At 35.9% G+C, this 22,939-nt stretch overlaps 1 long non-coding RNA gene across 5 annotated transcripts; it reads right to left on the reverse strand.

The window, feature by feature from the left end:
* Positions 1 to 876: 876 nt before the first annotated feature.
* LOC147381471 (uncharacterized) lies at positions 877 to 19,732 on the reverse strand. Of its 5 annotated transcripts, XR_015174557.1 has the most exons (5): positions 19,580 to 19,732; positions 19,388 to 19,407; positions 18,403 to 18,482; positions 3,891 to 4,067; positions 877 to 1,126 (listed from the first exon to the last, which is right to left on the reverse strand). It is a non-coding gene; the product is annotated as an uncharacterized LOC147381471 (long non-coding RNA). The 5 variants fall into 5 exon arrangements; XR_015174555.1 differs by lacking the exon at positions 877 to 1,126 and having other exon boundaries at positions 1,473 to 4,067; positions 18,403 to 18,431; XR_015174554.1 differs by lacking the exon at positions 877 to 1,126 and having other exon boundaries at positions 1,473 to 4,067.
* Positions 19,733 to 22,939: the final 3,207 nt, after the last annotated feature.

Genomic DNA, 22,939 nt, shown 5'->3' on the forward strand with positions numbered 1-22,939 from the left:
GGCACCCTAAGCTTTACCACACACTTTAACAAACGCGTTTTGTCCTACATGAGTTAGAAGTTTCGGAATGGGCTGATTTTTGGTGAGGATGATCTCTATGGTGAGGAGATCATCCTCACCAAAAATCAGCTCATTCCAAAACTTCTAACCCCATCAAAAATGGTTTACAAAAAATGGACGGTCCACGATTTTTCAATGTGTAAACATGGGGCTAAACATTTCGGAATGGGCTGATTTTTGGGGAGGATGATCTTCTAATCATAGAGATCATCCTCACCAAAAATCAGCCCATTCCAAAAATTCTAACCCATGTAGGACAAAAAACGTTTGTTAAAGTGTGTGGTAAAACTTAGGGTGCTGAACATTTCCCATATATATATATATATATATATATATATAGAGAGAGAGAGAGAGAGAGAGAGAGAGGGAAATGTTTAGCACCCAACAATTTGTCCACATGTTTTGTCCTACATGGGTTAGAAGTTTTGGAATGGGCTGATTTTTAGTGAGAATGATCTCTATGGTTAGAAAATCATCCTCACCAAAAATTAGCCCATTCCAAAACTTCTAACCCATGTAGGACAAAACATGTTGGGCAAATGGTTGGGTGCCGAACGGGACCTTTTAACTTATCGTTAGATATGCACAATCTTTTCTGCTCTTAAAGCACTGAATGTCTGACTTATGTATATAAGTAAATGCCCGTGCCTACGACATAGGTCAATATATATATTTTTCACCATTATGCATCTAAGATGTCAAACACAATTATAAACAATGAAGATCATAATACAATTAACCCCCACATCAATTGCTAAAAAAACAAAAACCATCATAGATAAATACATGCATTCAGAGAGAGAGAGAGAGAGAGAGAGAGAGAGAGAGGGCAGTTTTGTGTGGTTTCAGGTTGTTAAGTTTATGTTAGTGAGGAATGTTCCTAACCTCTGAAGGCCAGTTGAGAAAGGGCACCTAGGGAATCAGTCCGACCGCTACGCCCTTATCCCTGGGAAGCCAGCTCTCACTTTGTTTACCGGCTAAAGGAGAAGGTTATTTCTGAGCTGCATGATGGTGGACATTTGGTGGGCACACTCCTTTAAATGAAATTTCGTTCGGCCAGGCTTGACTTCAATCAACTCCGATTGGACAAATTAACTAGATCAGTGATGTGTGCAATACAATCTTTACTAAAGAAGAAGGATATTTGATTATTCTTGGATGATTACAATGAGTCCTCATAGGATTTAAATAGAAACATTAAAGGATAAGAATGGATCATTTCAAATCTAGAATGTAATCTATCCTAATCATCATCATCTAAATCAATGTTTTAGTTATAAATCTAATCCTAAATGATAGAGTGTAGCACAATACATCTTATTACATTGCATCCTATGTAATAATACTCTAACACTTAACCCCAAAATATCTTTATGGGTGGATAAAACCTTATACTATATATGATACCCCTATAATACTGTTCTTTAAGAGGTTGGGCACAATGTAATTGTGGCACAAAGACACTGAATTCATCTGTACAATCTCCATCTAGATTTTCTTACCTTTTTATACTCATCAGCAATATCTCTTAGTTAAAATTTGTTGGTCTTCGTTACTAATCTCCGTCCAATGCTTTTCTTCAGTTGAACGAAGGTTCTGTGGGAATTCATGGGAATTAGATTTATAGTTATGTGTAGAACCGACCTTGGGACTCATGTTAGGTCATCCCACGTTGGGGTATGCATAATCCTTTTCATGATTCTTAGGCTCTTATGTGCACATCTTGATTAAATACATAATTTTATGTTCATTAATCAAAAACATTTTCTAATCTAGTTATCGTTGCCATTGCTGTTAGCTTCCAATTCCAATGTTCTCATCCAAGGCGTGGAAAACTTGCCTTAGTAGCCATAACTAATGAGTAATGACATGCATGTCTTATTTTAGTAGAGATGCAAGCCTAAGAAAACTTGTGATGGTGGGTGTGGAGGGTATTTTTCGTACGACGTCAAATAGCGACACGTGGCAAGCAGGAGATGTGCTCATCGAGCTCCAGTCTTTGAGAGGTGAAGAGAATCTAACCTATCGATATTCATCTTTAGATAGGGTCGGAATAAGGAAAGACACATAGGGAAATCAGTCTCGAAATAAGATTCCAAGGAGTGGAAGATTAAGCCAGTCACATCGAATTCCTGAGAATCAGGAATTCAATCATGTTTGCAAGGATCAAGGGAAGTCCCTAATAAAGGGGAACCTCTCAAGCAGAAGGGCTAAATTTAAGGAGAAAATCGGAGAGGATCAGAGGACAAAAATATCTATGAATACAAGGGGGTAGGGGTATGAAAATGTACGCAATTCTTTTTTGCATAAACCCCTGAATACATTTTGTATTAAGATTCTAACTTGAGTGTCGGAGAGGTTGTTGCAGGCACATCTAAGAGTACTAGAGGTAGAAGTCAACCATCCAATGGGAATCTTGAGGTAGTGCAAGATTTTTTGCATCTACAATTTGGCATCGTCCGTGAAAAATCGTTACAAGGAGAAACGGCCAACATGGTGAGAACAAGGTATTTAGACACCTCATTTTTGTACTCGCCTAATTCGACAATTCATCACCCGACTGTGGTGGATTCCTAATGATGAGTGCAAAGAACTTGAAAGCTTGAGAATACCTCCCCCAATTTTCCCATTTTTCGCCTCTTCCACACTACGTAGAAAATCACACACGTTTAGGATCGCTACACCTAACACCTGATTTAGTAAGTACACATGTTTAGGTTCACTATACATTTCAATAATTTAGAGATCTCACGATGCTAGAAAAATGTGACTTTGAAACTTACTAATAATCATGCTAGGATCGAAAGAAATCTCAGTAAAAAATTAAAAAAAATTCGCAAAATTCAACAAAATAACCAAAATACCCCTTGGGACTCCACATCTCAGAAATGTCCCAAAAATATCTTCATTGGTCTCGAAATGTGATTTCGAGTCTAACGAGACTAAAATTAATAGAAATAGAGAATTTTTACGAAGAATTCCAAAAATGATCAAAATGTCCCTTGATGTTCGAATTAGAAACCTCAATTTCTAGGAAAACATGGTTGAAGAATAGATTTCCGATAACATTCTCGCACATCAAGAAGATTTAGAAATCTCAAACTTAGGAAAATTAAAAAATTTCATGTACAATGACGAAAAAGTTTGAAAATTTTCAGATTTGATCGACCAACGAAATTGAAATTAAAGTCCAATCAAATTAAAAGTAAAATTTAGCCAACCAATCAAATTGAAATTAAAAATCGATCGATCAAATTAAAATTAACATTCAAGCAACCAATTGAATTAAAATTAAAATCCAATCGATAAAACCAAATTAAAACTAAAATTCAATTGACCAATTAAAGTAAAATTTAAAATGCACCAAATTGATAGAGGACTATCGATTTGCGAATAGCACAAGATCATTACCCATGTCACTATACAAGAAACTTGCAAGGAAGAAAATTTGGAAAAAAATTGAAAATTTAGATAAGAATCCAATGTCCCATTTTGTCTAGGAAATAAAAAATAAAAAATAAAATAGAAAGAAGTGTTTTTTTGAGAAAGAAAAAATGTATAAAATCCTCCATTCTCTCACACGTTGAGGGCTTACTCTTTTTGTCTCTTGGAATGACACGTTCTCTATTTTCTCACTCTTTATTCTTTATTACATCTTCTCCCACTCAACCTCCTATACAAATATATCATATTTCCTTTCTTTCTAGACAACAAAGAATAACGACATAGCTATATAAAAAAAAGGGATTTCAACTTTGATAATAGTGAGAAAGATTTTGTAAGAAAAGAAAAGCGAAAGGAAAGAAGAAGAAAAAAAAAGAAGAGCACACCTTCCACCATTAACGCTCCAGCCACAACAGCTCACCTTCATCCATTAACAGCCCCAATCGGTAGTCCCATCACGTTTTCCACCTTCTTCTTCTCTATTCTTCTCAGCCTCCACAACAACTTCATACACATTAGCGTTCCAGCCGTATCTTCACCCTCCTCCATCAACAGTGTTCAAGCTGTAGTTATGAATCAATAATAATAATATAACAAAATATAAAAATCTTGGCAAGCAAGGGTCGATCCATAGAGACAACGTTATCCAATTATCTTTCTAACTCAAATCAAATAAGAATTTTGGGTAACCAATTAAAAACTAATTTGAAAATATTTATCAATCAAACTAATAAAAATGAAAGAATAAAACTATAAGAGAAAAGTTTAAATCAATCAAATCCACCCTAACAAATATAGTAAATAAACAAGTTCGAATCTTTTTTATCTAAATCTACTCAGACAAAACTAATGCCCGTAGATCGGAAAGTAAATTTGGTTTAGTATATATAATAATTAAAAAGTATGATTCCCTCTTTAAATAAACAAATATCAAAACAAAAATTAAACTACCGGAATTAAGTATAATTTAATTTGACCTTATCTAAGATTAAACCATCAGAACTCTTGATAATTTAAAATAGATTTCTAATACTTATGAATAAAAAGTAAATCACTAAGAACATTAAACAAGATAGATTTAGAACAAATTCATTCATTATATGTTACTCTGACTTCATTGATCTCTCTAATAGAGGTTTAGCCCAGAAACATTACAAGGACAATAATTGAATAAAAATAAAATGAAAGAGATGAGAAAAGAAAAAAGTTATCTTTATTGATCTTGGAATTGAATCTGGCAGAGTTTCTTTACAAAAATCAAAACTAAGAAAGAAAGAACAAAAAATATGGAAAACCTTAATTTTCCAAACCTAAATTGTAGAGATATCTAGATATACATTTATAGATATCTTTTAAGCTCTGGTCTCCTATTTAGAAAGATTAGAGTGGAGTTTCAAGGGTTCGAAAACCTTTCGTAAATATAATAATTAAAAAAATGTATATATATTGTAGGCATCAAAACTTAAATAGGCCCCCGTAGCTTTCTAAGATAATAAAAAATAAACCATATATCAAAATGAGGCTCACAGGTCCAAATTGGGAGTCCATTAATTGGAATGAACCTCATGTGGTTTGGGTTTTCGCAGATAAAGCCCATGATCCAATAAATTCAAGTGATCCACACATTAAATATTGGGCCTTATACCCAAATAAATAAGTTTGGCCCAATAATAATCCATAAAATCTTTAAAATTGGATTTGGACAAATTTAGCCTTTTAAACAAATTAATTAAAGCTCTTTAAGTTGGGGTATAATTGGAAAGCTAAATTACCTTTAAGTCTATAAATACAAAGGCCTGTCTCATTGAGGGGTGATCGGAATCACTTTCTCTCAGAAGATAGAAGCTCTCAAACCCTCCTCTAGAGACAAAGCAAAGTTCTTCAGAGATCTAGACTCCGACTAAAGAGAAGATCAAGCATAAAATCTTTCTCCGGAAGTCAAGAAAATCTTCTCAGTCGATAAAGCGCGAAGCTTGGAGAAAAGAAAATCTACAAAAGCCTCTACGGAAGATCAATCACAAAGCAAAGTCACCGTCCAAACAACCTTCTCAACTAATAAAGTAAGAAGCCTAGAAAGAAGAAAAGCTACATACATCGTCACTATTTTTTGTACTTAACTATTAATTAGAGGAAACACTGAAATCTGTATCTTCTTTTTATCAAGAATCAATCAAATAATTTGCGATCATATTTTATGAATCTTGAAGTAGATCTGTTGAAATTTATTGTCGACAAATTTCTAACACGCCTGGTAGGACTATCTCAACCTCTCATCTTTCAGTCAACTACAAAACATCAACCAAAACATCGATGGCATCTCGCAACGTCAACACTATCGCATCAGCTACTATTGAGAAGGTAAGAAATTCAATTCTTCCAACCTTGAGTCTGCTCAGGTTATCAGTCGCGATCATCATGTAACGTGAACAATAGTGAAAACTGGTGGATCCAAGCTAGTGCAGCCTCTCTAGCATCACTCCAAGAAATGTGCCACAAAAATGACACTTACAACAAAGGCATCGTGGGCGGACGTTGTAGAAGACGACTTGTCAGATTCTGGATCTGATTCGAAGTCAAGCGAATGATTGTCTAGATCTCTATCGATCACTTCTCCATCACAAACTCACACCTCTATCAGAGCAGTGATGATAGTTGGAGCGCTAATAATGAAGGAACAAGTTACTCAAATGGTAGACACCATCAACAAATTGACAAAGGCAATGGAGGACAAAGACATCCAGATTGCAACCCTTATTAGTCATTTAGAGCATAAAGACAAGGAGAATGAATCGAGTGCTGGACCTTCGCATCTTCTAGGATTCACTCTTGAAGCGTACACGGCTTCGCGTGAAGAAGAACGAAAAGACTATGTTGGCTCACGTAAAGCTACGCGAAACCCACCATATAGGTCTATTGTCTCACTTTCCGTTCAACAGTTACAAGCAATGATTATTGACACCATTCATACTCAGTATGAGGGCATGCCACAATCCTCATTGGTCTATTCCAAACTCTACACCCAACACATCGAACAAATGCATCTTCCAACGGGATATCAACGGTCAAAATTCCAATAATTCGAAGGAAAAGGCAATCCAAAGTAGCATATTGCCCATTTCATCAAAACTTACAACAACGTCGGTACATTCGATGGCTTCATGATGAAATAATTTGTTTGCTCCCTTTGCGGCAATGCGTTCGATTGGTACACTGACTTGGAACTCAACTCAATAGATAGTAGGGATTAACTTGAAAGAGTGTTCCTCGATCACTTCTACAGTAATAGAAGAACGGTGAGTATGGTAGAGTTTGTTGTCGTTAAACAAAGGAAGGATGAACCGGTCATCAAGTACATTGAACACTGGAGAAATCTTTCCCTTAATTGTATGGATTAACTCTCTCAATCTTCTGCTATCGAGATGTGTGTTCAAGGGATGCACTGACAGCTCCTTTACATCTTGAAAGAAATTAAATCACATACTTTCGAAGAGCTAGCTACTCGAACTCACGACATGAAGTAGAGTATAGCTGTGTATCAGACTCCACGACCAAGCGAGTCTCGAAGGCAGGAAAATAAGGATGGCAAGTCCTTCAAAACTAAAGAAGTCTTGTCTACCACCACCAGCAAACCTGTCAAGATCACATGTAAGAAAAGAGAAGATCAGTCAAGAGCCGATTCAACACAAGAAAAAGGAAAAGCTTGGAAAACTCTCAAAGAACTCAAAGCGAAAGAGTACCTGTTTCCTGATGTTGACGTCTTGGGCATGTTCGAAGAGCTGTTGAAATTAACGTTCATTGAACTTCTAATACCCAAACGACCCGAGGAAGTCGGTCGCGACAATAATCTAAAGTATTGTCGCTATCACAGGGTGATTAGTCACCCGGTTGAAAAATGTTTCGTCTTCAAGGAGAAAATTATGGATTTGGTACATCAAGAAAAAATTGAACTTGACTGTGTCGAAAATGTTGCTACTTCAAACATGACCTTTGTCACCTTTGGATCTTTTGATCCAATACTTTTAGCAAGTTAGTATGCAACATAGACTCCATCTCCCAAAATCATAAAAGTTCTACTTCAACCACCACAACTCATGTCTGTACATTTTGACATTGAAAAGGCCCATCCTACGTCGGGGGTAAGGCCAAATCAAAGAAAGATCATCACATTTCCCACTTCACCTCAATAAGGATCACAATCTCATTCGGTTTCAAATTCAAAGTCAAACATCTCAAAGTTTGGTTCAGTAGATGACGAGGCGTAGACAGTTGTTACTTGTCGAAAAAGACGCTCTACACATGTGCTGACTCCTCCTACTCCAAAGCTAAAGAGAAAGAGAAGAAAATCAAAATCAAGTACAAAGTAAAAAAATGAAAGAGAGCAACAAAGAATAAGACTTTCTGAGTTCCTCCAATAGACCCCGAAGACATCCTTCAGCAACCTTCCCATGTGCCGATTACTTTTCTAGAATTCTTACCCAAGAAGCTCTTGAAGGAAGTCTACAGGGTTTCATGTCATCAAGTAAAAACGGAAGTACTAAAAGATGATATTGATGATAGGTCCAAAGAACATCCTACTACTTCTAGTAATGGAGATTAGCGACTTGAAAAAAATAATAGCATATCGGAAACAAAATATTCATAGGTCAACTTGGATTTGTCCAATGAACTCCAAAAAGTTCAGCATACTTCAAAGTAAAGATCAACTGAATCAAAATAGGAAGTTCAACCTAACATACATCTACAACAAGATAGTATGTGCATGACCACAATTACCTTCACTGATGAGGATCTCCAATTGGGGTCTCGACCTCACAATAGGCCTCTTTATGTCACAAGTTATGTGAGGGAGAATAAAGTTCAAAGAATCCTCTTGGATTGTGGTTTTGCGGTCAACATCATGACAATTCGTACCATGAAACAAGTTGGGATCTTATCTGATCAACTCATTTGCAGTAAGTTGATGATCTAAGGCTTCAACTTGGGTGGTCAGAGAGCTATCAACATGATAAGAGTCAAGCTCTTTATCGCAGAATTGGAATCGACAACACTCTTCCACGTGATTGATTGTAAAACTTCATATTACTTACTTCTCGATCGATTGTGACTACATTAAACTGGGGTAATACCATCCACGCTACACCAGTATTTCAAGTATTACCAAGATGGTGTGTAGAAACGTGTAGTAGTCGAAGATCAACCATTTGACGAGGCAGAAACGTATTTTGCTGATGCAAAATTTTATTTTTGAAGCGACATCATTCAAGAGGTATTTTCAGTTTTAGTACCCCCTTCTAATAAGTAGAAATCTAACAAAGAAAATCATACTATGAATGATGCCGAGAAGATTTCTCCTGACCCTCAACTTCAGAAAGAACGAGTAAAGAAGCAAGAATTAGAAACTCAACGGGTCAAGGTGAGTCAATCAATGGTGGATGCGTCATCCACAGTTGTGTTGTCAACCCCAATGCTTTGTTACGTGCCGCAATCGTGACGAAAGTAGGGACAATCACCTTTCGAAGAGATTTCTTCAAAGACCAAGCCTTCTATCTCTAAAGTCGAATTGGAGATATTGAAAGAAGAGTTAACCTTTCCGGTTACAGTTTTCCAGAAACCTTATATAGTAAGGACACCCATGGAAAATGTTATCCCAGCTACATCAATCACGAAAAGCCATGAAGATAATCTCACAAAAGTAGACTCCAAAAGTTGGTTCGGTCCTAAGACTTCAAAGTTATTCGAGATTATCGGTTATGAGAAAGGTGAACCTGTGCGATTGGGTGAACTATCACAAACTAATCAAATTCATGGCTTAACTGCAACACAAGTCAAACTTGTTCGAGCTGGAAAAAAAGTTTTATTCACACGAGTAGGGCTAAGGTATGTGCTAGAGGCTCCAATCAAAAATTTTAAGATGAAGACAGTTTCTTCACAACATACTACAGTAGAAGTCATCGATGAGTCTATTAAAAAATCACTAGTTTCACGCACATTGGTCTTTGATCGAATTTGTGGCCACATCTCGATCACATCGATATTTGATTGATTGGGTGCTTTAGATGATCACCATAATATACAAGTTCATAAACCTCGTGCATCTACATTATCTAGATTTGATCAGAATGTTGGAGTAAAAATACGAAGGGAATCACGACGCCGACCTAAGCAAAGAAATAAACATGTTGAGCATAAAGATAACAGTGGTTTGCATAACACTATTCCGTCTCGAATGAAACAACGAGCAGCTTTAGAAGTCTCAATTAAACAAGCGTCAGTCAAGCTTCAACTATAGGGATAGATAATTCTGAAGATATTGTTTATGTAAATCAAATTACCATTGAGGAATTCCTTGAAGAAGATTCTATGTCATCAGATGAAGAACTCAAAATTCTCCACTGGTCTTTGAAGAAGATGAACAAGCCACTGTCAACGACTTGAAAGAAATAAATTTTAGGACAATTGAAAAGTTGCGACCCACGTTTGTCAACACTCTTCTAAACCAGCATGAGAAATCTGAGTACTTCAAGTTACTACAAGAATACAAAGGTGTCTTTGCTTGAACTTACAAAGAAATGCCAAGACTTGACCCGAAGATCGTTATTCATCAGTTCGCAATCCAACATGGAGTTCGTCCAATAAAATAGTCACAACGTCGTTTTCAGCTAGTATTGGTACCACAGATTGAAACAGAGGTCAACAAGTTGATAGAAGCTAGCTTTATCTAAGAAGTAGAGTATCCAACCTAGGTTTCCAACATAGTTTCGATAAGAAAGAAGAATTAACATATTCGAGTGTGTGTAGATTTTCGTGACTTGAATAATGCGTGTCCAAAAGATGATTTTCCGCTTCCAATCATAGAACTTATGGTTGATGTAGCTACAAGACATGAAGTTTTGTCTTTCATGGATGGATCTTTCGGTTATAATCAAATTCAAATATCGTCAAAAGATGAAGAGCTCACGGCCTTCTGTATCCGAAAGGTATATATTGTTACAAAGTCATGCCTTTTGGACTTAAAAATGCTAGTGCCACTTACTAACGAGCTATGCAAAAGATCTTTGATGACATGCTATATGACAAGGTCGAATGTTATGTTGACGACCTAGTAGTAAAGTCCAAGAAAAAAGAAGATCACTTACAATATCTACGTGATACATTCGATAGATTGCGACGATACTAGCTCAAGATGAATCCATTAAAATGTGCTTTTAGAGTTACCTCGGTTAAGGAGTATCTTCTCAAGCCTCTTGTTCTTTCTGTACCAATTCCCGAGAAGCCACTGATTATCTATATTAGTGCGCAAGAAATGTCACTAGGAACATTGTTGGCTCAAGAAAATGACGAAGGAAAAGAAGGTGCACTCTACTACTTGAATTAAACTTTTGTTGGAGTAGAAGTAAATTATTCACCCATCGAGAAGACATGTTTAGCACTCATCTTTGTTACAAGGAAACTGCGGCATTACATGTTATCACATACAATCCGACTCACCGTGCGAGTTGATCCACTCAAATGCATCATAACAAGACCAGTCTTGTCAGGAAGACTAGCTAAATGGGCCCTTCTTTTATCAGAATTCGAGATTATTTACATTCCTCAAAAGACTGTAAAATAGCAAGCATTAGTCGACTGTCTTGCTGATTATCCTATTCCAACTACATGGGAATTGTCTCACAACTTGCCTGATGAACAAGTATTCTCTATTGATGTACTTCCAGCTTGGAGAATGTTCTTTGATAGCGCAGCTAGAAAAGATGGAGTGGGGGCAGGTATAATTTTTATCATCCCACAAAATTAGGTATTGCCATTCTCGTTTACTTTGACAAAACTATGTTCAAATAATGTTGCAGAATACCAATCTCTAATCATTGGTTTAGAATTCGAGTTAGAGATGAAGCTACACCAATTCTATGTGTATGGGGACTCACAATTTGTCATTAACCAACTCTCAACAGAGTATGACGTTCGAAAACATGAGTTAGTGCCTTATCACCACTATGCTGTATAACTTATAAGTCAGTTTGAAGACATCATCACTAGGCATATACTGAGAGTTGAAAACAAGCAGGCTGACGCTTTAGCTAGTCTTGCTACAAGTTTGATTGTACTAGAGGGAATGAGTATCCTTATCTGTCATATGTGGGTACTACCTCCTTTGATAGATGAAAATTACGAGTTGCACGAAATAAACACTGTTGAAATAGCTGAAGTCAAAAATTGTAGACAGCCACTTATTGACTATCTACAGCATGGGAAGCTGTCAGACGATCTAAAGTACAAAATTGAAATACGTCGTAAGGCACCTCGATTTTTATATTTCAACGATAAGTTATATTGTCGCTCTTTCGACGACATCTTAATGAGATGTCTCGGAGATGATGAAATCCGAGATGCTTTAGAAGAAGTACACTCTGGAGTGTACGGTTCACATTAGTCAGGTTCGAAACTCTATCATAGTCTAAAGAGGATGGGATTCAACTGGCCCACTATGGTGAAAGATTCTTTAGACCATGCAAAAAGATGTAAAGCTTGCCAATTTCATAGGAATTACATTCGTCAACCACCGAAGCCATTGCATCTTACAATCACTTCTTGGCCCTTTGACGGGTGGGGACTTGATGTTTTTGGACAACTCCCAAAATCTTCAAGACAACATCTTTATATCCTTACCGCAATAGATTACTTTTCTAAGTGGGCTGAAGCAGTTCCTCTTCGAGAGGTCGAGAAAGAAACGGTAGTCGACTTCATCAAAAATAATATCGTCTTCCGTTACGACATTCCACGATATATTATGACAGATAATGGAAAGTCTTTTAGTAATATATTAATGGATCAGTTCTGCATGAAGTTTGACATCAAGCAGAGATGTTCTACAATATACAACGTTGCAGCAAATGGACTTTCCGAAGCCTTCAACAAAACTCTCTACAAGCTTCTTGAGAAGGTTTTCTCAAAATAAAAAAAAAATTGGCATAAATGAATTGGGGAAGCACTATGGGCATACAAAACCTTATACCGCACCCCCACACAAGCTACACCTTACTCATTTGTTTATGGAGTTGAAGCTGTTTTCCTTTTGGAACGTCAGATACCTTCTCTAAGGATTGCGTTCCAAGAAGGTCTAACCTGTAATGAGAATGTCAAGTTACGTCTGGCTGAACTTGAAGCGTTGGACGAAAAGAGATTGGAAGCACAACAACGACTAGAGTGTTACCAAACTCGTTTGTCACGTGCATTCAATAAGAAAGTTCGACCATGTTATTTTCAAGTTGACGATTTAGTTATTGCCGTACAACGGCCAATCATCCTCTTACACTGTTTTGAAAAGAAGTTTGATCCAAAATGGGATGGACCTCACGTAGTGAAAAATGTATACACTAATGGTGTGTACCTTCTTGTAACACCAGAAGGATTACGTCTTGGTCTAATCAATGGCAAATTCCTCAAACGATACTATCTTTAAACGAATAATGTTCCCCAGCATGAGCCTAAACTGGTTGACAATGTTCCCCAGCACGAGCCTAAACTGTTTGATAATACTTCTCGGCACGAGCCTAAACTGTTTGACAATGCTCTTTATTGTACGAGCTTAAACTACATGATACTCCTGACCCGCATGAGTTAAAACTGTGAACGGGCCAAAAAAAAATTTTAAGTTCGCTAGATTGAAAATCCAAGAAGGCGATCTAGGCAAAACTTAGAGCATTATCCATCTAAACTACGTTATGGTTTGATCTCATTTTGGGTACGTAGGCAGCTTGTAAAGTTACTTCAGGTTCAACCACATCAACAATATATATATATATATATGGGAGCGGTTCGGCAGCCCTAAAGTTTGCCAAGTTTGGTGCCAAACATTTTTTGTAAATCACATTTGATGGGGTTAGAAGTTTTGGAATAGGCTGATTTTTTGTGAGGATGATCTCTACGGTGAAGAGATCATCCTAAAAAAAAATCAGCTCATTTTCAAACTTCTAACCCTAGTTTACAAGTTGAAGAATCGTGGACCGTCCAATTTTTGTAAATCACTTTTGATGGGGTTAGAAGTTTTGGAATAGGCTGATTTTTGGTGAGGATGATCTCCTCATCATAGAGATCATCCTCACAAAAAATCAGCTCATTCCAAAGCTTCTAACTCATGTTTTGAAAAATGTTTGGCACCAAACTTGGTAAACTTTAGGGCTGCTGAACCGTCCCCTATATATATATATATATATATATATATATATATAATATATATATATATATATATATATATATATACTTGTATAAGGAAAAAATGGAATTTTATTCATTTCAAACGAAATAAACAATGTTGTGATTTCCTAAGTCCTATATAGTGGAAAAAAAATAAATAAATAAAAATAAACTTAATATAAAGAAATAAGGTTCCAAAACTTCTTCTTCAAAGACTCTCTTTCTACTTCGCAAGTAGTTACTTCATCATCATCAATGATTGGCGCATTAGATAGGCGAGTGCACTCCGCTTCAATAGTAAGTAAAGCCTCCCCCTCTTCTCGAACTTGGGTACTAAGAAACTCTTCAGAAACAACAACTTGTGGTAGCAATTCTCTAATCTGAGTCAACTCGGTTTCTAACTCAACTTCTCGTTTAGTCAGTTCAACTTTTTTCTCTTTAGCTTCAATCAGTTGTTTACGTAAACTATCCCTAATTGACATTTTAGTTGAGCTTCATTGTCTAAGACAAATAGCTGAATACCCCTATCATCTATTGACAAAGATGATAAAGCCCTCTTTCGTCTTGAAAGATACGCCTTTACTCTAGCTATAAGCGACTTGAAAATTTTTACGAAAGGCATAGGATTAGTTCTGAAAGCATCATTGAGAGAAGAGATGATAGCAGGCATATGAAGATATTGTCATTCTCTTAGGTTGGAAAAACCAATATTGAGCATCAACTCAACTCTAGATTGAAGGAATTCATCACGAGCTCTATGTAATGCTTGTTGAACACATAAGTCGATGTCTGTATCATGCAAGGAAGCTTGTCGAGTTTGGGTGGAAACGGTAAGCATTCCACGCAGCTTCAGGGCAATCACAGATGGATCAACCAACTTATTAGAAGTAAGTAATGTCAATGCGATACGATCCGTATGTGTAGTTGAAGTTGATAGAGTTTCATGAGAACTTTGACGAGGACATGAAGAAACCTCGTCCCCATCACTCTTTAAAGGGTCTTCAGTACCAACTAATTTTGAAATCCCCCTTATTAAGCTAACTGACATTTCAAACATCTCCCATACCCAAAAAGGCAGGGAGGACTACAAAATCCTCTAGGGCAAACAAATCAGCAACGGGGTATATATCGGTTGATAATTCTACGAGAACAATTAAATCACAAAACTTATGTATATATATATATATATATATATATATATATATATATATATATATATATATATATATATATATATATATATATATATATATTAGAAATGTGAAATTTCTAACAAAGAAAAAGTGTGTAAAATTACCTCTCCTAGGAAACACATCATTCTCAACTTCAACTTTTTACCTATCCGGAGTCACATTCGTATCTTTAGGCTCAGTCTGAACAACATGCTTCAAAGAATCCACTAGGCTTGATCTATGAACAGCTTGTTCTACATCTACCCCAAGAATGTTGGCCTGTTCTATTTGAGTAGTCACTGGAGTCGGCAATATTTTTTTGAAACGTAATTTCAGTCTAGGCTTTGTAATGACATTCTGCGTTTCATCAATTCGTGTGTTCTATTCTTCTTTTTCGAGAAGATTTTTGCGTGGCAAACAAAGTACGATGCTCCTCACGATCTTCAACTCCTTTCCTTTCGTTAAAATTAAAGTTCGAAACGAAGACACTTTCTTCAAGAAGACGGAAATCAAAGGCATCCAAGTGAGGTACTACGTCTTGAATCCACCAATCTCTATAACTCTTATCAAATTGTCGACTCATGTCTTGCACTTTATGAGGAATAAAAAAGTTGACTCGACTCTTGGTCTGGGTCAAAGATAGCCACAAACTGTATAACTCTATCACATCCACAGATCTTGCAAAAGGAATCAGAGTTCGAAGGATACGTTGATGAAAACCTTGTTGACGAGAAAACCTGTGAGGACTATACATTTCCACCTCGCAAACATTTCCATATCGAAACACACAAATCCAGGACGACAACTTATCATGAAGGCTTGAATCTCATAAGGATCATCACCATTATCAGTCCATAGCCTTCTATGACCTTTTGGTGGTCAAACCTCCTCAGGATGCCATTTAAAATCACTAGAATTCATGGTGATAATTAGATCCCTTGCATCCTTAGTACTATCTTCCTGACAAAAATATGAGTTGGAAACACTAGCTGTGCGAACCAAATATGGAAGTCCAAAGTCAGTATCAAGGTCACCAAATACTCTCCGAGGAAAATGAAGTTCAACCCACCCAAACAAATAATGAAGGAGGCAATAACTCGTAGAAGTACCCACAACTTTCTGTGTTTTCATTTTCCAATAGGTCTGAGTTAGACCTTTGTACGAATAACACAAAAGTGGAGGTACCAAGTTGAATGTAATACCTCGAGCCATCAACGCTACTACCTTGAAAATGCCTAGACGAAGAATATCACTATCCTCGCAAGGGAAAACAAAATGACACAACCACAGTGAGAGATATACAGCTATCATAGCTTCATCTTCGAAATTTTGATTCACAGGAAAATCGAGTCTGATAAATGGATTCTCTCCCTCTTTATGACCCCCCTTAGCCAAAGTAACTCGAGAAGAAAAGGGTCTTCGTAATTTTGTTCTATGATACTAACGACCATTACGATTAAAGTATAACGATTTTACCCTTTCTTTATACTCTACCGTCAGACAAGGATTAGAAATTCGTTCAGCTTTGGTGTACCAAAAATCAAGCCACTCACTATGGCTAACATAGTCACTCCTCTTTTCAAAAATTAGTAAAGCATATGCCTTGAATAGATACCGGCAAAAAAAATGAAGTCCTAAAACACCGTTGCAACCTATGAGTTCATCAAAACTAGGCACCACTTCTTCATAATATTCACCCATGATAGAAAGTTCAGGAATCCTCTGTATTTCCCATAAAAAATGCCAACTTCCACACGAATCATCACGAAAGTATTGGTTTCAAGACACCAAAACTCATACAAAGCCCGATACATACCATTAGGACGACTGTACTCTTTACTAGCTGTAAATATAGCTTCACCAAGGAAAGCCATTGACTTTCTGCTCTGTAGTTTATGTCTCACATCTGAGCTCCAATCCCAAAAATCACTGAGATATCGAATGTCACCTTAAGGTTCAATATCCGAATCCCATCGAGTGAAGCGTTGCATGATTTTCTACACCAAAACAACTTGTGGACAATTGAAAGTTTGATCAGATGTGGAGAATGACATAAATATGGTTGACATTCCGTATCAATCTCATTTCCAAGGAGTACGTCAGCTGTTGAAGGATAGTCACTCAAAGCCGTCATATCAAGTGATGTATCCTTTTCTGTGTCCTGTGCCTTCAAAGGACCAGTCATCGGTGTGTGCACGATAAGCTTCAGCTCCACAAATGAAATGTTTCCTCCTCTTGAATGATCAACTATCATAACATGGGGAAAACAAAGCCATTTTCCTTTCTAAGAAGGATCTACATGGTCATCTACCCAACCTTCATGTGGTAAGCTCCGTTATTCTTATTCATTGAACCTTTGAAAAGAGTATCCCTAACTATCTTTGCGAAATTTCAAAAAAAAAAAAAAGAATAAACATACTTATTCAAAAAATATAATGCCTCACTAAGTACTAGTGTCACATTGACTAAACGTATATAAGAGTATGAATAAAAAATCCATCATGCTCAATAATGTTATGGCACTAGAGATTAGCCAACCGACTGTACAAATAGCTCGTCGCATGGTTCTTCTGTGTGAACAAATCTTGCGTCAAGTGATTCTTCTAGCCAATTGACGTTTGTCAGCCAGTTGACGTTGTCCACTCATAAGCACTATGGATGAACAATTATTTTAGGGATTCGCCAACCGACTGTACAAATGGCTCGTCGCATGGTTATTTTGTGTGAACAAATCTTACGTCAAGTCATTCTTCTAGCTAATTGACGTTTGTTAGCTAGTTGATGTTGTCCACTCTTAAGCACTATTGATGAACAATTGCTTTAGAGGTTGGTCAACTAGCTTGAAAAAGAGGTCGTTGCATGGTTCTTTTGCGTATACAAATCTTGAGTCTCGGGATTCTGTAAGCCAATTGACGTTTGTTAGCCAGTTGATATTGTCCACTCCTAAGCATTACTGATGAATAGCTGCTTTAGAGATTGACCAACCGACTGGACAAATGACTCGTTGCGTGGTTATTTTGTGTGAACAAATCTTATATCAAGTGATTCTTCTAGCCAATTGACGTTTATCAGCCAGTTGACGTTGTCCACTCTTAAGCACTACTGATAAACAACTGCTTTAGAGATTGGCCAACTAGCTAGACAAATAGGTTGCCGCATGGTTCTTCTGCGTGTACAAATCTTGAGTCTCATGATTCTGCAAGCCAATTGACGTTTGTCAGCTAGTTGACGTTGTTTACTCCTAAACATTACTGATAAACAACTGCTTTATAAATTGGCCAACTAACTGGACAAATAGTTCATCGCATGGTTCTTCTGCGTGTACTTCGTTTATCACGTAACACTTTTAACAATTCAACATTGTCCACTGTTAAGCAGACTAACCGATAAATGCTCTAGAAATTGACTGATAAGAGTTATAAGTTCCCGATTTGTAATTCTTGCTACAATTCATCATAAGAAAATAAGAAAAAATATGTGAAGATAATAAAGTTTAAATAAAAAATATGCGAGGAATGACTAAGGTCCATACCTTTCTATGGTTTTGAAGCTATAGTCGAGCTGCAATCAGTTTAAAAGAATCAGATCTTTATATTATTGATAGTCTTAGATCTGGAAGAAAAAGATAAGTCATATAAAAAAAAATTTCAATGTTAACTCATTTTCAAGTTTTGAGTCATACAAAAAAGGCAAGACCAAATCAGAAAAAGAGATAAAGTACAACAATGTAATTAAAAAGGGGTTCAAATTACAATCAATTCAAGAAGATTGTTATATATGCTCAAAGAAATCTATTCATATCCTTCAAAAAGTCGTTCTAAAAAGAAATGGATTTTGTTATATTTTGGTGGAAATTACTGTGTCGCGGGTGGTCAGGCCCTGTTCTCATTGAATAAAAATTTTAGGAAAAAGGAAATGGACTGATTTTTTTCAGAAAGTTTCATTGGTTTGGTTAAATCACACTCTGAAGCTGATAAATCACATTGGGTGTTTTCAATCCAAGGCGGGGAAAGACCAGAATACTCTATATTTCGAGCCAAACGGTATGGAAAATTAAGTAACAACTAGAGATTGTCGTTGCTAGAGATGACATCTCAAAGTTGAAAAAAAAAAAATCCTGTGAAGAATTCCATTGATTCATCGAAGCACGATTGTATAAAAATCGTCGAGTCCATATTCCCATTCTCAAAGTGGTAAATCAAAATTTCATATTCCTGACGCCAAAAATTTGAAAGCAAATTCATGTTCTCATCAACCGACAGACAAACTCATGTATCCACGGTAGTAGCAGGGACGCATGGGTATGCTGCTTCCGAATACAGATCAAGACAGGTTACCTCACAGTGAACATAAAAAAAGGACCAGCCCAGTTCTTGTTATACGATTGCGAATTGATGAAAGGAGGCTTCGACTTTTACATCGATGTTAAAGCACGTGTAAGAGATGAAGTTGATCAACAACAACAAGAGGAATAATAAATAAATAAATAAAACGTGGTAGCGAGAAGACATACTTACTGATGTTTTTCCTTCAAAATCTGAAAAAAAATAAAAATAAAAATTCAGTATAGAAGATAAGAGAAAAGGGAGAGATGGATGCACGTGTGTGCATCTGTGTATGTTGGGGCAGTCCCTGTTCTCCTTAAAATAAAAAAAATAAAAATAAAAAACAGAGAGAGAGAGAGAGAGAGAGAGAAAACAGAAGAAGACCTATGAGTGGCTGTTGTGAACATCGTTCCAACGAAGAAAAAAAAGCATAACAAAAAGGGAAGGGAGAATGAAATAAATAGGCAAAATAAAAGGTGGAATTGGAGAAGGAGTAGGAAAGAAAAGATGGAAGAGGAGTGGGACTCTCAACCGTGCAGGAACGTGAGAAAGAAGAAGAACAATAAAAAAAAAAGGATAATAAGCTAAGCTTACTAACTTAGTAAGAGTCAAATCTTACTTAAGTCATTGGGTTCACCTAATGGCCCATTACATCTAAAGCCCAAGTCCAAGAAATAATGGGAGAAGATATGAGGCCACGTCATTATTGTTAAAGCAACCACTGTACAAGATTTTTTTTTGATGGACTTAGTTTCTCCCAATATGCTTTCTAGAAAAAGCTTTTGGAAAATATTTGCAAATTCAAAAAAATATTTTCTTAAATTGTTAAAATTCGTGGACCTCTATTTTGGAGAAGTGACGTGGGTTGTAGTTTGCATTGTTAACTACTCCAAACTCACGTTCTTGCAATCCACCAAATAAGTTCTTAAAAAAAAATAAAAAAATTGATGTTTGTTTGTTGATAATTGAAGAGTCACAAGGTGAAATCACGTGGCCAATGTCTCTAAATTCAAGCATTCATCTGCTTACAAACAAGATCAAGGATACATCGCCTTCAATTACGTTGCCATCAAGTCATCCTTGAGGGGGCATTTGTAGGCATCAAAATTCAAACGGGCCCTCGTAGCTTGCTAAGTTAATAAAAAAAAACCCTAAATCAAAATGGGGCTCACAGGTCCAAATTGGGAGTCCATTAATCAGAATGGGCCTCATGTAGTTTGGGTTTTCGTAGATAAAGCCCATGATCCAATAAATTCAAGTGATCCACACATTAAATATTGGGCCTTATACCCAAATAAATAAGTTTGACCTAATAATAATCCATAAAATCCTTAAAATTGGATTTAGACAAATTTAACCTTTTAAACAAATCAATTAAATCTCTTTAAGTTGGAGTATAATTGGAAAGCTAAATTACCTTTAAGTCTATAAATACAAGGGCCTCTTTCATTGAGGGGTGATCAAGATCACTTTGTCTCAGAAGACAGAAGCTCTTCCTCTAGAGAAGAAAAAGCTCTCAGGCCCTCCTCTAGAGACAAAGCAAAGTTCTTCAGAGATCTGGACTCCGACTAAAGAGAAGATCAAGCATAAAGTCCCTCTCCGGAAGTCAAGAAAACCTTCTCAGCCGATAAAGTGTTAAGTCTAGAGAGAAGAAAATCTACAGAAGCCTCTACAGAAGATCAAGCACAAAGCAAAGGCACCGTCCAAGCAACCTTTTCAACCGATAAAACGCGAAGCCCGAAGAGAAGAAAAGTTACATACATCGTCACTATTTTTTGTACTTAACTATTAATCAGAGGAAACATTGAGATCTGTATCTCTTTTTTTATTTATTTATCAAAAATCAATAAAATAATTTACGATCATATTTTATGAATCTCGAAGTAGATCTGTTGAAATTTATTGACAAAATCATATATATATCTGGGTGGCTTTCTTTTGACAAAATCTTAGAGAACATTCTAGACAAAGCATTTTGTCTTATATGGGCAAAAAATTTCAGAATAGGCTGATTTTTTGTGAGGATGATCTCTATGATGAGAAAATCATTTTCAATAAAAATCAGCCAACTTTAAAATTTTTAACCCTAGTTTATAACATGAAGAATCGTGAACAGTCAAGTTTTACCATAAGTTTGTAACCACTTTTCATGGGAATTGGCTGATTTTTTGTGAGGATGATCTATTGACAATAGAGACCATCCTCATAAAAAATCAGTCCATTCCGAATTTTTTTAACCATATAAGATAAAACTTTGTCTAGGATTTTGTCAAAAGTACGCAACCCTAGATCATCCTCACAAAAAATCAGTGAATTCTAAAACTTCTAACCCCATGAAAAATTGTTACAAATTAACGATAAAAATTGATAGTTCACGATTCTTTATCTTATAAACTAGGGTTAGAAATTTCAGAATTCGTTGATTTTTTGTGAGGATGATCTACTGATTATAGAGATCATCCTCATAAAAAATCATTCCATTTTGAAACTTTAAACATATAAGACAACTTTGTCTAGAATGTTGTTTAGGATTTTGTGATTTAAAATTGTGATTTAATCTCTTTAAAAAATTGTGATTTAATCTCTTTAAAAAATAAAACCCAAATATTTGTCACTATGGGTGGAGGTAGCTGTTGGTTCTTCTAGATTATGTCCAATAGTCACTTTGTTGATGGGGGGGTTGTCCAAACCAACAATATGTTCTTGGGCTTAGGAATTTTTTTAACACAAATTATAACCTCTTGGCCTAGTTTTTCCTCCGAGGGTTAAACAGAAAACTGACAAGCTACAAAAATGGACATTGACCCTTTTCAATCAAGGAGTTGGATCCTTATTAAAATATTTTTTGTAATTTTTTATAAGATTGATTTTCTAGATGCTGTAGACACCCCATTTTTGCACTTGCCTGATTAATCAACTCGCCAACCCGATTGCAATGGTTCCCAATGATAGATGTATATTCCAATACTTTATTTTGTTACTAGATATGTTTCAGAAATTCGGATGAGGTATCTCGAACTGACAAAACTAAAGAAACTATACTATGCTAGGAAAATATGACCCTAGAAATATAGAAATCATCATCTTGCAGACAAAAAGAAACTTTACGATAAAAATCACTAAAAAATGATCAAATTATCAAAATACCCTTAATCTTAAAACATCCCTAGAGCCTACATTACACTTAGGAAAATCCTTTCAAACACATAAATAACAAATCGAAATCAAATAAATCATTTTACCGATTTTCATAGAATTCGACAAAATTACGAAAATACCCCTCATAAAGTTCACGACCATTCCACACAAAAATTTCATAAATGACACAAATCAATATTTCCATTGAATTCCTTACAAAAAATTGATTCTAAAACATTCTAGAACATAAAAAAGCCGACTTGAAACACAAAAAGTCCTCTCCAAAGGCAAAACGTAATTTTAGAATTTTTATAATTAAATTTTTTTTAAATTAATAAATAAAACATTAAATAATTAAAGTGAAACATTAATCAAATTAATTTAAAATTTTGAACAAAAAAAAAGATCAATCAGGTTTTCAAGCAAAATTGTTGATGGTTGTCAAGATATTTATTCAAGGACCCCTCCATTTGGGGGTCCAAAGAATTAAAGATATAATAGAGGGGGGTTCTCCAAAAAATTAAAGTCAATCAAGTAAGACTAAATTCAAAATTAAAATTAATCAAGTAAGACTAAAGTCACGATATTAAAGTCAATCAAGTAAGA

This window comes from Akebia trifoliata, unplaced genomic scaffold (assembly GCF_017979445.1).
Source record: "Akebia trifoliata isolate Shusen 1 unplaced genomic scaffold, ASM1797944v1 Contig00425, whole genome shotgun sequence".
NCBI classification, from domain to species: domain Eukaryota; kingdom Viridiplantae; phylum Streptophyta; class Magnoliopsida; order Ranunculales; family Lardizabalaceae; genus Akebia; species Akebia trifoliata.